The sequence below is a fragment of the Callorhinchus milii genome, unplaced genomic scaffold, assembly GCF_018977255.1.
Source record: "Callorhinchus milii isolate IMCB2004 unplaced genomic scaffold, IMCB_Cmil_1.0 Scaffold21, whole genome shotgun sequence".
In the NCBI taxonomy this organism is placed as follows: Eukaryota; Metazoa; Chordata; class Chondrichthyes; order Chimaeriformes; family Callorhinchidae; genus Callorhinchus; species Callorhinchus milii.
Genome location: NW_024704762.1, coordinates 5,908,761 through 5,924,258, shown reverse-complemented (window position 1 = coordinate 5,924,258; position 15,498 = coordinate 5,908,761).

Below are 15,498 nucleotides of genomic sequence, written 5' to 3'. Positions count from 1 at the left end.
GCCTCAAAGCGCTTCACAGAATATATTATAAAGTGAATTGACTGTATATATTTTGTTAGTGAAATAAAATGATGTCTGGTAGAAAAAACGAACAGGAGAAGAAAATCGAGGAAAAGTTTCAAGAGAAATGAAGGAGTAAGGCCTAAATATAAGCAAAAGCGACAACTGGTTGACCAATGGATATCTGAATGCCGAGACAGAAGCTTTCCAAGACCATATTACGACCCGATATTATGAAAATAAGATTTTGTGGAGAAAAATTGAACCAAAATGCAGAATATGTCATCAAGCACCAGAAACAGTAGACCACATATTGTCATCAGATCCAGCCATAGTAAAATCAGAGTCTCTGGTTAGACATAATAACGTAGCTGATATATTCACTGGACAATTTGTAAACAGTTTGATATTGATGTAAAGACCAACTAGTTTAAACATCAACCAAAAGTGACATAGAGAAACAACATCAAAATAATCGGACAATCAGCTGTAACAGACCAGATACTATCATCAAGAATCAAATAGATTGTACATGTATTAGTGATGTGACTATCGGAAGTGATTACAATGTGAAAATAAGGAAGTAGAGAAAATCAAGAAATGGATCGATCTACTAATTGAATGTTGGACGTTACGTGGTGATGCAAACATAGTTCCTATAATGTTGCCTGACCTGCTGAGTGCTCCCAGAAACTTCTGTTATAGTTCCTATAATTATCAGTGGAACTGGGACGGTAATAAGACTATTCAAAAATGGCTTGACAAAATACCAGATGAACAATATATTTTACGAAATTCAAATATATTAAGAAAAGTAACTTCCAATCAAAATTAAAGTGTCAGTGTTATTGGTCTGGCTGACCCATTACTGAAGACCATTAAGAAATTACCTCTACATGGTGATTTAAATGTAATAGTACAATAAAATAATAATAATAACAATAATATTAATAGTACATGCATTTCGTATTGGGAGGACATATTGAAGCACTACACAGGATTTACACTAATGTACAGCAACCATATATTTTGTAGGCAAACCAGTTGCCAATTTGCACGCCACAATATCCCACAAACAGTCATGAAGTGATTAACCGATTTTATCTGGGGGATTATTGGCTAGGACATTGGGACATTTTTTGAGTGATTCCATGAGTTCTTCACCATCCACCTGAACAGACAGATGGGACCTCAGCTTAACCACTTGTGAAATACGGCACCTCGGGCAATACAGGACACCCCCCGCCCCCCCCCCCCCCCCCACGCCAGCTCAGCATTGCAGTGTCAACATTGACTATAGCATTCCAAGTCCAGACATGCAGCTTGAACCCACAACTTTCTGAGCAAGCTGCCAACTGAGCCAGACTAACACTAAAGGGTAGTTTAAGCTTTTAAGTGGGACTTAGAACACAAACCTAGAAAAACACAGCAGAGACAAGAGACCAATGTAAGAGACTAAGAGGTCGCAGGTTTAGATTGCGAAGGACAATCTCAAAACAGACACCAAGAAGTATTCTTTACCCAGAGCATAATTAACGAGGGGAACAGGTTATCAGCAAGGGTGATTGAGGTGAAAGTTTTGGACTCAGCTTGTTGCTTTTTTTATTTTACGCCACTTTTATAATTAGTATTTTATAATAGTCTAATTTTATAACAGTAAAGGCATGACATTTTTCAGCCTGTAAAAATGTTAACGGTGGAATGTTAAAAATGCTTCACGGTGGGAAAATTCTTAAAAGCCGCTTTATTTCGGAAACTGTTTTTTGGCACTTCTCAGAATGAACTGGCTTCTGAATTGTGGTTCGGGTTGAGAATTTTGTGCATTTGTGTGCCATCTCAAAGGCAAAACTTTAAACCTGGCTCATGTTACGTAATTTGAGACCAAATGTGCTGTAAACCAGCACCATCTGGTGGTTCAACAAATAATACTTGAAGCACATTGAAAGTTTTGCCTGTCGATTTTAGTGGTAGCACAAGGAGAGGAAGTTTTTGCAAACAAACACAACCACTTTACCTCTATTCTCGTAACAGTGTTACGAAGTAAAGTACCCCTTGGCACCACCACAACTGGGCATTTGTCTGTAGAGCAATCTCTCTTGTAGTACCTTGTCATTTCATTTTTGTGTACTTTACAAAATACCAAAATTATATTTGTCTAGCGCCTTTCATGTCGGGAGGAGGTCCCAAGGCACTGGATAATCAGTGTTTCGGACCCGAGCTGAGGGTGGAGGGCAGGGGGGAAGGAGGGTGACCAAAGGTACAGTCGAAATGCAAGGATTATATTACCAACCGACGTCCAGGCTTACTTCCCACCGCTAATGTGCAGTAATAATCCTTGCAATTCATAAAGTGTCTTATCACGTTGCCAGAATGTCTCAGAGTCCTTCACAGAATATACTGTAAAGTGTAGTGACCGTATTTGAAGGTGAACATGGCAACCAATTTGCCCAAACCAATGTCCCATAAACAGCCAAAAAGTGAATGAGCAATTGTATCTGAGGGATTGTTGCCTGGAACACCGGGAGAAAATCCCCACATTTTTCCAATACTGCCACGGCATCTTTAACGTGCACCAGAGCAGGCAAATGGGAAGCACCTGAAGAACAGCAACAATACAACGCTCCAAGTATGTCTTGATTTGCTGGTTCCTCAAGGAACTAAAATGACCCAAGTGTCCTCGCAGATAGCATTAAACGCCAGAACTTTGGGACGTGCTCCTGATATGAAAGGCACTATATAACTGCAATTTGTTGTTGTTGAGATTGTTGTTCCTTTATTCAGAAAAGCTGATGGAGCAACACAAGTCCATTTGCCTGACCATAACAACAGGGAAAACTAATGGAATCAATTTTAATAGAAAATTACCTGTGTGTGTTAATTCTTATTAGATGACAACCAGCAAAGTCATAGAAAACATTAAGTGTTTTAGCAGCATGAGATTTGGGTCACCAACTTGAGATTTTTCTGGGGAGGTATGAACCCAGCCAGACCATGGAAAGCCATATAATGCAATGCAGTGGGCTGCAAATAGGTTATCGACAAGCACTAAAAAAATCTAAATCATTCAGTTTTGTATGAAAGAGCAAAGGGCGAGATTAGGGTGAACTGTCAGGATGTGGAATGTCTGGTTAGGTGTGATGCTTGAGCCAGGGTCCGTATATTATAATAATAATAATCCTTGCATTTGATACAGCGCCTTATCACGTCTTCGACATGCCTCAAAGCGCTTCACAGAATATACCGTAAAGTGAATTGACTGTATAATATACTGTATATGGAATTATCTTTCTGGAGAGATCTTAATAGACATCTAAAAACAACAACAACTTGCATTATATATGGCGCCCTTCGTGCCGGATGGCATCTCACAGCAGGAGCAATTTGCCGGGAACTGGAAAAAGTCTGGTGAATGGGACTAAATGGATGACTCTTTCAAAAAGCCAGCAGGATGGGCTAAATAATTCTGTATTGTATAGATCTATGCTTCCCACTATATACACTGATCTGGAATAATTGCAAGTTATTACTGTTTGAACATGACCAAGGGGAAGTAAATTTTGCCCTTCTACATCCAAACCACTTGTATAATCTCATGTGAATGACGTCCATGAAATTTGACATTGTGGGGAAGTTGACGAAAAGCACGGTTGAAAAGGAAGGTATTAAGAAGCACGTTAAAGGTTGGGATGCAGGGTATAGATGGAGGCAGTTTCAGAAAGGATAGCTAAAAACTCTACCGATAGTGGGACAAGTCGCATGGTGGCCAGGGTTTGCTGAGAGGAGATACTGTCCAGGTGATGGTGCAGATGGTTGAAGCAGATCATAGATGTAGGGATGAGAAAGGCCACAGAGGGTTTTAAAAGTGACAATGTTCGTTGCAAATTTTACACAGATACATAATTCTGTTTTTCTTTGAATAGGAACAGGATCAGCAGTATCCACCCAGGAAAGCTCAACTTCAGAGATGACTGCTGTGACACCAACACCTGAAAGCTCAACCTCAATTGGTAAAGTCAAAATAAATTTCCAAACTCATCAGCACTAATTAGATCTTCAGAATTTACTAAAGATTTTTGTTTTTGTCCAGCCCAGTAACTGAAACATGGTGATGGGTAACTTGGTACAAAAAAAAGTTGATTTGAAATATGAGGCACACTTTTAATATAAGTAGGTTATCATACGTATGCTAATTTTACTTAATTTGATATGTGGATAGATGGATGAAATTGACACAAACAAAAAAAAATTGATTTCATGTATCGCGAAGATCAGACTCTCTGTTCAGACGCACAGTTGAAGACGGCAAAATGGCCATAAAACTCAAGAGGGTAAAACCATTTTCACAGCTATCTGCTATTATGTTTGTTGTTCAGGTGAATCAACAATTGTTTCAACCTCTGAGGAATCAACTTCGACTCTGGTTACCACTAAATTAAGCACAGAGTCACCGTCAACGTCACCATACTCAACTTCTGAATCATCCACCCCAGAAGCCACAACAGTCAACTCCACTCCAATAGAGACAAGTAAGATCAACGTTAAAATTACTAACACATCTGCACAGTTAAACAAACGTAATTGATATATCATTGTGAGTGTGAAACCCATCTTTCCTTTAACCATATTGTTTGATTTGATATATCTGGCAACTTTCAAACGCAGCAAGCCATCACATTTCCAATTAAATTTGTCCTTGATTACTGAACATAATCACCATAACACGAAAGAGGGTGACTTGCTGCCTTGCCAATATCCAAAACGACACTGATGACCAAAAGACATCACATGTTCTAGATATCATAGATATGTGTTATTCTGTTCTTTGAAAAGGTGAAACAACAATTGTTTCCACATCTGAGGAGTCAACTTCGACTCTGGTTACCACTGAACCGAGCACAGATTCTCCATCAACAGCACCATCGTCAACTTCTGAATCATCTACACCAGTAGCCACAACAGTCATCTCCACTCCATCAGAGACAAGTAAGAGAAAAGTTAGAATCGGAAGTTTGCCAAGTTTTCCAAATCAACAACATGGTTAAAAGGAAAATGCATATCACCCCTTTAGTAATAATGTAATTAGGTTGTGTGAACTCATGTAAATATTTCAGTGATTATAACGTTTCTCTTACTTGTCTCTAATGGAGTGGAGATGACTGTTGTGGCTACTGGTGTAGATGATTCAGAAGTTGAGGATGGTGTTGTTGATGGAATCTCTGTGCTCAATTCAGTGGTAACCAGAGTCGAAGTTGACTCCTCAGATGTGGAAACAACAGTTGTTTCACCTTTTCAAAGAACAGAATAATGAATACCTGTGATATCTGGACCCTATGATAGCCCATTGGTAAACAGCCTATGGTTTGGACAGTGGCAATGCAACAATTCACCAACAATCAATCACAAAATTAATGGGAGTGTGATGGCTTGCTACGAATGAAGTTTCCCAAGTTTTCCAAATCAGCAACATGGTTAAAGGAAAATGTGTACCAACCTTTTAGTATTAATGCAATTATGTTGTGTGAACTCATGTGAATATTTCAGTGATTCTAACTTTTCTCTTACTTGTCTCTGATGGAGTGGAGATGACTGTTGTGGCTACTGGTGTAGATGATTCAGAAGTTGAGATGGTGTGTTGATGGAATCTCTGTGCTCAATTCAGTGGTAACCAGAGTCGAAGTTGACTCCTCAGATGTGGAAACAATTGTTGTTTCACCTTTTCAAAGAACAGAATAACACATATCTATGATATCTAGAACATGTGATGTCTTTTGGTAATCAGTGTCGTTTTGGAAATTGGCAAGGCAGCAAGTCACCTTCTTTCGTGTTATGGTGATTATGTTCAGTAATCAAGGACAAATTTAATTGGAAATGTGATGGCTTGCTTCTTTTGAAAGTTGCCAGATATATCAAATCAAACAATATGGTTAAAGGAAAGATGGGTTTCACACTCACAATGATATATCAATTACGTTTGTTTAACTGTGCAGATGTGTTAGTAATTTTAACGTCGATCTTACTTGTCTCTAATGGAGTGGAGTTGACTGTTGTGGCTTCGAGGGTGGATGATTCAGAAGTTGAATATGGTGTTGTTGATGGAGAATCTGTGCTCAATTCAGTGGTAACCAGAGTTGAAGTTGACTCCTCAGATGTGGAAACAATTGTTGATTCACCTAAACAAGAAACATGAGAGTAGATATCTGTGATATCTAAAAACTATGAAGTTGCTTTGCGAATCATGTGTGGTTTTGGACAGTGGCAAGCCAACATTTGACCAACTATCGATGGCAAAATTAATAGGAAACGTGATGGCTTGCTACTTATGAAAGCTTACCAAGTATTTCACCTCAAACACATAGTTAGAAGGAAAATGTGTATCACCCTCTTGAGTGTTATATCAATTATGTTGTGTTCAACTGTGCAGATACTTCAATAACTCCAATGTTTCTCTTACTTATCTCTGATGGAGTGGAGATGACTGTTGTGGCTACTGGTGTAGATGACTCAGAAGTTGAGGATGGTGTAGTTGATGGAGAATCTGTGATCAATTCAGTGGTAACCAGAGTCGAAGTTGACTCCTCAGATGTGGAAACAACAGTTGTTTCACCTTTTCAAAGAACAGAATAATGAATATCTGTGATATCTGCAACCTATGATAGCCCATTGGTAAACAGGTGATGGTTTGGACAGTGGCAATGCAGCAATTCACCAACAATCAATCACAAAATTAATGGGACGTGTGATGGCTTGCTACGAATGGAAGTTTGCCAAGTTTTCCAAATCAGCAACATGGTTAAAATAAAATGCGTATCAACCTTTTAGTATTAATGCAATTAGGTTGTGTGAACTCATGTAAATATTTCAGTGATTATAACGTTTCTCTTACTTGTCTCTAATGGAGTGGAGATGACTGTTGTGGCTACTGGTGTAGATGATTCAGAAGTTGAGGATGGTGTTGTTGATGGAATCTCTGTGCTCAATTCAGTGGTACCCAGAGTCGAAGTTGACTCCTCAGATGTGGAAACAACAGTTGTTTCACCTTTTCAAAGAACAGAATAATGAATACCTGTGATATCTGGACCCTATGATAGCCCATTGGTAAACAGCCTATGGTTTGGACAGTGGCAATGCAGCAATTCACCAACAATCAATCACAAAATTAATGGGCAGTGTGATGGCTTGCTACGAATGGAAGTTTCCCAAGTTTTCCAAATCAGCAACATGGTTAAAGGAAAATGTGTACCAACCTTTTAGTATTAATGCAATTATGTTGTGTGAACTCATGTGAATATTTCAGTGATTCTAACTTTTCTCTTACTTGTCTCTGATGGAGTGGAGATGACTGTTGTGGCTACTGGTGTAGATGATTCAGAAGTTGACGATGGTGCTGTTGATGGAGAATCTGTGCTCGGTTCAGTGGTAACCAGAGTCGAAGTTGACTCCTCAGATGTGGAAACAATTGTTGTTTCACCTTTTCAAAGAACAGAATAACACATATCTATGATATCTAGAACATGTGATGCCTTTTGGTAATCAGTGTCGTTTTGGATATTGGCAAGGCAGCAAGTCACCCTCTTTCGTGTTATGGTGATTATGTTCAGTAATCAAGGACAAATTTAATTGGAAATGTGATGGCTTGCTTCTTTTGAAAGTTGCCAGATATTTCAAATCAAACAATATGGTTAAAGGAAAGATGGGTTTCACACTCACAATGATATATCAATTACGTTTGTTTAACTGTGCAGATGTGTTAGTAATTTTAACGTCGATCTTACTTGTCTCTAATGGAGTGGAGTTGACTGTTGTGGCTTCGAGGGTGGATGATTCAGAAGTTGAATATGGTGTTGTTGATGGAGAATCTGTGCTCAATTCAGTGGTAACCAGAGTTGAAGTTGACTCCTCAGATGTGGAAACAATTGTTGATTCACCTAAACAAGAAACATGAGAGTAGATATCTGTGATATCTAAAAACTATGAAGTTGCTTTGCGAATCATGTGTGGTTTTGGACAGTGGCAAGCCAACATTTGACCAACTATCGATGGCAAAATTAATAGGAAACGTGATGGCTTGCTACTTATGAAAGTTTACCAAGTTTTCACCTCAAACACATAGTTAGAAGGAAAATGTGTATCACCCTCTTGAGTGTTATATCAATTATGTTGTGTTCAACTGTGCAGATACTTCAATAACTCCAATGTTTCTCTTACTTATCTCTGATGGAGTGGAGATGACTGTTGTGGCTACTGGTGTAGATGATCAGAAGTTGAGGATGGTGTAGTTGATGGAGAATCTGTGATCAATTCAGTGGTAACCAGAGTCGAAGTTGACTCCTCAGATGTGGAAACAACAGTTGTTTCACCTTTTCAAAGAACAGAATAAGGAATATCTGTGATATCTGCAACCTATGATAGCCCATTGGTAAACAGATGGTTTGGACAGTGGCAATGCAGCAATTCACCAACAATCAATCACAAAATTAATGGGACGTGTGATGGCTTGCTAACAATGAAAGTTTGCCAAGTTTTCCAAATCAGCAACATGGTTAAAAGAAAATGCGTATCAACCTTTTAGTATTAATGCAATTAGGTTGTGTGAACTCATGTAAATATTTCAGTGATTATAACGTTTCTCTTACTTGTCTCTAATGGAGTGGAGATGACTGTTGTGGCTACTGGTGTAGATGATTCAGAAGTTGAGGATGGTGTTGTTGATGGAATCTCTGTGCTCAATTCAGTGGTAACCAGAGTCGAAGTTGACTCCTCAGATGTGGAAACAACAGTTGTTTCACCTTTTCAAAGAACAGAATAAGGAATATCTGTGATATCTGGACCCTATGATAGCCCATTGGTAAACAGCCTATGGTTTGGACAGTGGCAATGCAGCAATTCACCAACAATCAATCACAAAATTAATGGGCAGTGTGATGGCTTGCTACGAATGGAAGTTTCCCAAGTTTTCCAAATCAGCAACATGGTTAAAGGAAAATGTGTACCAACCTTTTAGTATTAATGCAATTATGTTGTGTGAACTCATGTGAATATTTCAGTGATTCTAACTTTTCTCTTACTTGTCTCTGATGGAGTGGAGATGACTGTTGTGGCTACTGGTGTAGATGATTCAGAAGTTGAGATGGTGTGTTGATGGAATCTCTGTGCTCAATTCAGTGGTAACCAGAGTCGAAGTTGACTCCTCAGATGTGGAAACAATTGTTGTTTCACCTTTTCAAAGAACAGAATAAAATATCTATGATATCTGAACATGTGATGTCTTTTGGTAATCAGTGTCGTTTTGGATATTGGCAAGGCAGCAATTCACCCTCTTTCGTGTTTATGGTGATTATGTTCATAATCAAGGACAAATTTAATGGAAATGTGATGGCTTGCTCCGTTTGAAAGTTGCCAGATTTCCAAATCAAACAATATGGTTAAAGGAAAGATGGGTTTCACACTCACAATGATATATCAATTAGTTTGTTTAACTGTGCAGATTTTCAGTGATTTATAACGTCGATCTTACTTGTCTCTAATGGAGTGGAGTTGACTGTTGTGGCTTCGAGGGTGGATGATTCAGAAGTTGAATATGGTGTTGTTGATGGAGAATCTGTGCTCAATTCAGTGGTAACCAGAGTTGAAGTTGACTCCTCAGATGTGGAAACAATTGTTGATTCACCTAAACAAGAAACATAAGAGTAGATATCTGTGATATCTAAAAACTATGAAGTGCTTTGGTAATCAGCTGTGGTTTGGACAGTGGCAATGCAACATTTGACCAACTATCATGGCAAAATTAATAGGAAACGTGATGGCTTGCTACTTATGAAAGCTTACCAAGTATTTCACCTCAAACACATAGTTAGAAGGAAAATGTGTATCACCCTTTAGTGTTATATCAATTAGTTGTGTTCACTGTGCAGATATTCAGTGATTATAATGTTTCTCTTACTTGTCTCTATGGAGTGGAGATGACTGTTGTGGCTACTGGTGTAGATGATTCAGAAGTTGAGGATGGTGTTGTTGATGGAATCTCTGTGCTCAATTCAGTGGTAACCAGAGTCGAAGTTGACTCCTCAGATGTGGAAACAACAGTTGTTTCACCTTTTCAAAGAACAGAATAAGGAATATCTGTGATATCTGCAACCTATGATAGCCCATTGGTAAACAGCCTATGGTGTCGACAGTGGCAATGCAACAATTCACCAATAATCAATGGCAAAATTAATGGGAAGTGTGATGGCTTGCTACGAATGAAAGTTTGCCAAGTTTTCCAAATCAGCAACATGGTTAAAAGAAAATGCGTATCAACCTTTTAGTATTAATGCAATTAGGTTGTGTGAACTCATGTAAATATTTCAGTGATTATAACGTTTCTCTTACTTGTCTCTAATGGAGTGGAGATGACTGTTGTGGCTACTGGTGTAGATGATTCAGAAGTTGAGGATGGTGTTGTTGATGGAATCTCTGTGCTCAATTCAGTGGTAACCAGAGTCGAAGTTGACTCCTCAGATGTGGAAACAACAGTTGTTTCACCTTTTCAAAGAACAGAATAAGGAATACCTGTGATATCTGGACCCTATGATAGCCCATTGGTAAACAGCCTATGGTTTGGACAGTGGCAATGCAGCAATTCACCAACAATCAATCACAAAATTAATGGGACGTGTGATGGCTTGCTACAATGAAGTTTGCCAAGTTTTCCAAATCAGCAACATGGTTAAAGGAAAATGTGTACCAACCTTTTAGTATTAATGCAATTAGGTTGTGTGAACTCATGTAATATTTCAGTGATTATAACTTTTCTCTTACTTGTCTCTAATGGAGTGGAGATGACTGTTGTGGCTACTGGTGTAGATGATTCAGAAGTTGAGGATGGTGTTGTTGATGGAATCTCTGTGCTCAATTCAGTGGTAACCAGAGTCGAAGTTGACTCCTCAGATGTGGAAACAACAGTTGTTTCACCTTTTCAAAGAACAGAATAAAATATCTGTGATATCTGAACATGTATGCCCATTGGTACAGTCGTTTTGGAGTGGCAATGCAGCAATTCACCACATTCATAATCAAGGACAAAATTAATGGAAATGTGATGGCTTGCTATCAATGAAAGTTTGCCAAGTTTTCCAAATCAACAACATGGTTAAAGGAAAATGTCACCTCAATGATATATCAATTAGTTTGTGTGCACTCATGTAACTGTCAGATTTTCAGTGATTATAACTTTTCTCTTACTTGTCTCTAATGGAGTGGAGATGTCTGTTGTGGCTACTGGTGTTGATGATTCAGAAGTTGAGGATGGTGTTGTTGATGGAATCTCTGTGCTCAATTCAGTGGTAACCAGAGTCGAAGTTGACTCCTCAGATGTGGAAACAACTGTTGTTTCACCTTTTCAAAGAACATGAGAATAAATATCTGTGATATCTGAAACCTATGATAGTCCATTGGTAAACAGCTGTGGTTTGGACAGTGGCAATGCAACAATTCACCAATATCATGGCAAAATTAATGGAAGTGATGGCTTGCTACATGAAAGTTTGTCAAGTTTTCCAAATCAGCAGCATGGTTAAAAAGAAAATGCGTATCACCCTTTAGTTTTACTGCTTTTGGTTGTGTGAACTCATGTGAATATTTCAGTGATTATAACGTTTCTCTTACTTGTCTCTAATGGAGTGGAGATGACTGTTGTGGCTACTGGTGTAGATGATTCAGAAGTTGAGGATGGTGTTGTTGATGGAATCTCTGTGCTCAATTCAGTGGTAACCAGAGTCGAAGTTGACTCCTCAGATGTGGAAACAACAGTTGTTTCACCTTTTCAAAGAACAGAATAAGGAATATCTGTGATATCTGGACCCTATCATAGCCCATTGGTAAACAGCCTATGGTGTCGACAGTGGCAATGCAACAATTCACCAACAATCAAGGACAAAATTAATGGGAAGTGTGATGGCTTGCTAACAATGCAAGTTTGCCAAGTTTTCCAAATCAGCAACATGGTTAAAAGAAAATGTGTACCAACCTTATAGTATTAATGCAATTAGGTTGTGTGGACTCATTTAAATATTTCAGTGATTATAACTTTTCTCTTACTTGTCTCTAATGGAGTGGAGATGACTGTTGTGGCTACTGGTGTAGATGATTCAGAAGTTGAGGATGGTGTTGTTGATGGAATCTCTGTGCTCAATTCAGTGGTAACCAGAGTCGAAGTTGACTCCTCAGATGTGGAAACAACAGTTGTTTCACCTTTTCAAAGAACAGAATAAAATATCTGTGATATCTGAACCTGTGATGCCCATTGGTACAGCCTATGGTTTTGGAAGTGGCAATGCAACAATTCACCAATACATAATCAAGGACAAAATTAATGGAAATGTGATGGCTTGCTATCAATGAAAGTTTGCCAAGTTTTCCAAATCAACAACATGGTTAAAGGAAAATGTCACCTCAATGATATATCAATTAGGTTGTTAACTGTGCACATGTAAATATTTCAGTGATTATAACGTTTCTCTTACTTGTCTCTAATGGAGTGGAGATGACTGTTGTGGCTTCTGGTGTGGATGATTCAGAAGTTGAGGATGGTGTTGTTGATGGAATCTCTGTGCTCAATTCAGTGGTAACCAGAGTCGAAGTTGACTCCTCAGATGTGGAAACAACTGTTGTTTCACCTTTTCAAAGAACATGAGAATAAATATCTGTGATATCTGGAACCTATGATAGTCCATTGGTAAACAGCCTATGGTTTGGACAGTGGCAATGCAACAATTCACCAATAATCAATGGCAAAATTAATGGGAAGTGTGATGGCTTGCTACGAATGAAAGTTTACCAAGTTTTCCAAATCAACAACATGGTTAAAAGGAAAATGCATATCACCCCTTTAGTAATAATGCAATTAGTTGTGTGAACTCACTGTGAATATTTCAGTGATTATAACGTTTCTCTTACTTGTCTCTAATGGAGTGGAGATGACTGTTGTGGCTACTGGTGTAGATGATTCAGAAGTTGAGGATGGTGTTGTTGATGGAATCTCTGTGCTCAATTCAGTGGTAACCAGAGTCGAAGTTGACTCCTCAGATGTGGAAACAACAGTTGTTTCACCTTTTCAAAGAACAGAATAAGGAATATCTGTGATATCTGCAACCTATGATAGCCCATTGGTAAACAGGCGATGGTTTGGACAGTGGTAATGCAGCAATTCACCAACAATCCATCACAAAATTAATGGGAAGTGTGATGGCTTGCTAACAATGCAAGTTTGCCAAGTTTTCCAAATCAGCAACATGGTTAAAAGAAAATGCGTATCAACCTTTTAGTATTAATGCAATTAGGTTGTGTGAACTCATGTAAATATTTCAGTGATTATAACGTTTCTCTTACTTGTCTCTAATGGAGTGGAGATGACTGTTGTGGCTACTGGTGTAGATGATTCAGAAGTTGAGGATGGTGTTGTTGATGGAATCTCTGTGCTCAATTCAGTGGTAACCAGAGTCGAAGTTGACTCCTCAGATGTGGAAACAACAGTTGTTTCACCTTTTCAAAGAACAGAATAAGGAATATCTGTGATATCTGGACCCTATGATAGCCCATTGGTAAACAGCCTATGGTTTGGACAGTGGCAATGCAGCAATTCACCAACAATCAATCACAAAATTAATGGGACGTGTGATGGCTTGCTAACAATGAAAGTTTGCCAAGTTTTCCAAATCAGCAACATGGTTAAAGGAAAATGTGTACCAACCTTTTAGTATTAATGCAATTAGGTTGTGTGAACTCATGTAATATTTCAGTGATTATAACTTTTCTCTTACTTGTCTCTAATGGAGTGGAGATGACTGTTGTGGCTACTGGTGTAGATGATTCAGAAGTTGAGGATGGTGTTGTTGATGGAATCTCTGTGCTCAATTCAGTGGTAACCAGAGTCGAAGTTGACTCCTCAGATGTGGAAACAACTGTTGTTTCACCTTTTCAAAGAACAGAATAAAATATCTGTGATATCTGAACATGTGATGGCCCTTTGGTAAACAGTTCGTTTTGGATAGTGGCAATGCAGCAATTCACCATCTTTCGTGTTATGGTGATTATGTTCATAATCAAGGACAAAATTAATGGAAATGTGATGGCTTGCTATCAATGAAAGTTTGCCAAGTTTTCCAAATCAACAACATGGTTAAAGGAAAATGGTCACCTCAATGATATATCAATTAGTTTGTTAACTGTGCAAATTTTCAGTGATTATAACGTTTCTCTTACTTGTCTCTAATGGAGTGGAGATGACTGTTGTGGCTACTGGGGTGGATGATTCAGAAGTTGAGGATGGTGTTGTTGATGGAATCTCTGTGCTCAATTCAGTGGTAACCAGAGTCGAAGTTGACTCCTCAGATGTGGAAACAACTGTTGTTTCACCTTTTCAAAGAACAGAATAGGGAATATCTGTGATATCTGGAACCTATGATAGTCCATTGGAACAGCTGTGGTTTGGACAGTGGCAATGCAACAATTCACCAACAATCAGGCAAAATTAATGGAAGTGATGGCTTGCTACCAATGAAAGTTTGCCAAGTTTTCCAAATCAACAACATGGTTAAAGGAAAATGTGTATCACCCTTTAGTTTATATCAATTAGTTGTGTTCATGTAATATTTCAGTGATTATAACGTTTCTCTTACTTGTCTCTAATGGAGTGGAGATGACTGTTGTGGCTACTGGTGTAGATGATTCAGAAGTTGAGGATGGTGTTGTTGATGGAATCTCTGTGCTCAATTCAGTGGTAACCAGAGTCGAAGTTGACTCCTCAGATGTGGAAACAACAGTTGTTTCACCTTTTCAAAGAACAGAATAAGGAATATCTGTGATATCTGCAACCTATGATAGCCCATTGGTAAACAGCCGATGGTTTGGACAGTGGCAATGCAACAATTCACCAACAATCAATCACAAAATTAATGGGAGTGTGATGGCTTGCTAACAATGAAGTTTGCCAAGTTTTCCAAATCAGCAACATGGTTAAAAGAAAATGCGTATCAACCTTTTAGTATTAATGCAATTAGGTTGTGTGAACTCATGTAAATATTTCAGTGATTATAACGTTTCTCTTACTTGTCTCTAATGGAGTGGAGATGACTGTTGTGGCTACTGGTGTAGATGATTCAGAAGTTGAGGATGGTGTTGTTGATGGAATCTCTGTGCTCAATTCAGTGGTAACCAGAGTCGAAGTTGACTCCTCAGATGTGGAAACAACTGTTGTTTCACCTTTTCAAAGAACAGAATAATGAATATCTGTGATATCTGGACCCTATCATAGCCCGTTGGTAAACAGCCTATGGTTTCGACAGTGGCAATGCAACAATTCACCAATAATCAGTGACAAAATTAATAGGAGATGTGATGGCTTGCTAAGAATGAAAGTTTGCCAAGTTTTCCAAATCAGCAACATGGTTAAAAGAAAATGTGTACCAACCTTTTAGTATTAATGCAATTAGGTTGTGTGAACTCATGTAATATTTCAGT